The sequence below is a fragment of the Triticum aestivum genome, chromosome 6B (genome assembly GCF_018294505.1).
Source record: "Triticum aestivum cultivar Chinese Spring chromosome 6B, IWGSC CS RefSeq v2.1, whole genome shotgun sequence".
Taxonomy (NCBI): domain Eukaryota; kingdom Viridiplantae; phylum Streptophyta; class Magnoliopsida; order Poales; family Poaceae; genus Triticum; species Triticum aestivum.
In genome coordinates, this window is record NC_057810.1 from 11885793 (window position 1) to 11888356 (window position 2564).

The window sequence follows — 2564 nt, forward strand, 5'->3', positions numbered from 1 at the left end:
GGATGGGATCGGGGCCTAGGGGAAGTAGGGAGGAGGAAGAAGATCACCGCGGCAGAGTAGATCTTCGTGAAGGGGGTTGAGGGGAGGGGGGAGGAGTAGTAACAGGGGATCGTGGATGGTCGAGGGGATTGAACGAGAGGAGGAGGTTGAGAATATCGTGGGAGGTGGAGGAGATCTGGGAGAGGGGGGAGGAGGCAACGCAGATTGTGGGAGGGGATAATTAAGCTAGCGCGTCAGGGGAGGAATTGTTCAGTCTAGTATCTTAATGGGATCACGGTGGGGGTTGGGGTAATCCAGTTCGAAACAAGGTTGTGATTCGTTTACATGGCATTTTCGTAATGGGGCATCGCTATGAGTAACGTGTCTGAGGTCCAAGTGTAATTTGATAATGAGCTAAAATCCCAAACCAACCACCACTATAGTGTGTGTAATTGTGATAATATCATTTCTAGGGAGAAATTATGCACTGGCTTTCCTCCCAACATTTTTAATGACATGAACCATATACCAATGCACAAATATTCGTACCATTGCCTTCAAGACTTGGAGCATGTGACAAATAATGTACTGACCAAGAGTTGTGCACAAAAATCGAAATAAGATGTATACATTAAATGCATAGTGTTGCCATCCAACGTGATGATGATGGGGTCGAAAGTAGTAAGGACCAATATGGTGTTAAAAAGTGCGACACAACTTAATATTCGGCTAAAAAACAATGAAGACATACTTTGGATCGATTTTCTTTTTGGTGCCATTCAGTACCAGGAAACCACATCCCCCCCCCCCCTTCAACAAAAATAGACATCAAATTGGACGATACTTACATTCTCTTATAACCGTTACATGAGTCCATTTTATGAGTTTTCTGTTCTTAAAACAGCTGCATGAAGAAAGAAATTATATGAGCTGGCACATGCATGTTCTTACGAAACCTGAATGTGTATCTATTGCTTTTATGGTTAATCATATTTCCATATACTTCTATTCAGGGCACATAAGATCATCAATCCAAGGATATGAATATTCCAACATTCCAACTATAAAATGTAGCAACAGAAACGACACCATTTGCAGAGCGCTCTTTCTCGCATGCATGCATAACACAGTTCTCTGACATGACTGCCCACAGTCTCACGCTCTCTCTCTCCGCATGCTCACTCTCTTTACAAATAACATGACATGCAGAAGTCAAATCTCAAATATCTAAGGCTTCTTTGACTTTTCTTTTCTCTCTCTCCTCTCTCCCAGCCTCTATCTTACGAAAAAATGTTTTCTCTGTCCTGCTGCCATTTGTCCTTTCTCACATGAGATTATAAAGAAAAGATTGTGCTGAAATAAAAATAGAAAAATAAATGCTCTCTCTCCTTTCACATGGGTACCGGACTGAAAAGGTGAAGAAAAAGGGGTAAAAATAATTGGGTGTGAGGAGCTGGTGGTCATGTGACGAGGTTCACGTCAATTCTTGGGCTGCGAGGTCTGCAAAGCTGTGCTGTCTCAATCAATGGGCAGTGCATATGTGTCAACCAGAGTTTAGACGCAGCAGGTATCCCATCAGAGTTGAAAGACCTTAATCACTCTAGCGTACAGTGACACCAGCCTGCAATTGTGCAAATCTCGAGGAACAGAAAGGAGCGTGGACGGCAGAGATAGTGGGTACCGAGGAGCTTGTCCTACACTACTGTTGGGGAACGTAGTAATTTCAAAAAAATTCCTACGCACACGCAAGATCATGGTGATGACATAGCAACGAGAGGGAAGAGTGTTCGTCCACGTACCCTCGTAGACCGTAAGAGGAAGCGTTAGCACAACGCGGTTGATGTAGTCGTACGTCTTCACAATCCGACCGATCCAAGCACCGAACGTACGGGGCCTCCGAGTTCAGCACACGTTCAGCTCGATGACGATCTCCGGCCTCCGATCCAGCCGAGCTCCGGAGATGAGTTCCGTCAGCATGACGGCGTGGTGACGATGATGATGTTCTACCGGTGCAGGGCTTCGCCTAAACTCCGCGACGATATGACCGAGGTGGAATATGGTGGAGGGGGGCACCGCATACGGCTAAGGAATGATCCGTAGATCAACTTGTGTGTCTATGGGGTGCCCCCCCGCCCCCGTATATAAAGGAGCCAGGCGGAGGAGGCGGCCGGCCAAGGAGGGCGCGCCAAGGGGGGAGTCCTACTCCCACCGGGAGTAGGACTCCCTTCTTTCCAAGTAGGAGTAGGAGAAGGGGGGAAAGAGGAGGAAGAGGGGAAGGAAAGGGGGGGCGCCGCCCCCCTTCCCTTGTCCTATTCGGACTAGGAGGGGAGGGGCGCGCGGCCCCCTCCTGGCTCCTTCCCTCTTCATCCTCGTGGCCCATGTAGGCCCAATAACCCCCCGGGGGGGTTCCGGTAACCTCTCGGTACTCCGGTAAAATGCCGATTTCACCCGGAACCATTCCGATGTCCAAACATAGGCTTCCAATATATCAATCTTTATGTCTCAACCATTTCGAGACTCCTCGTGATGTCCGTGATCACATCCGGGACTCCGAACAAACTTCGGTACATCAAAACTTGTAAACT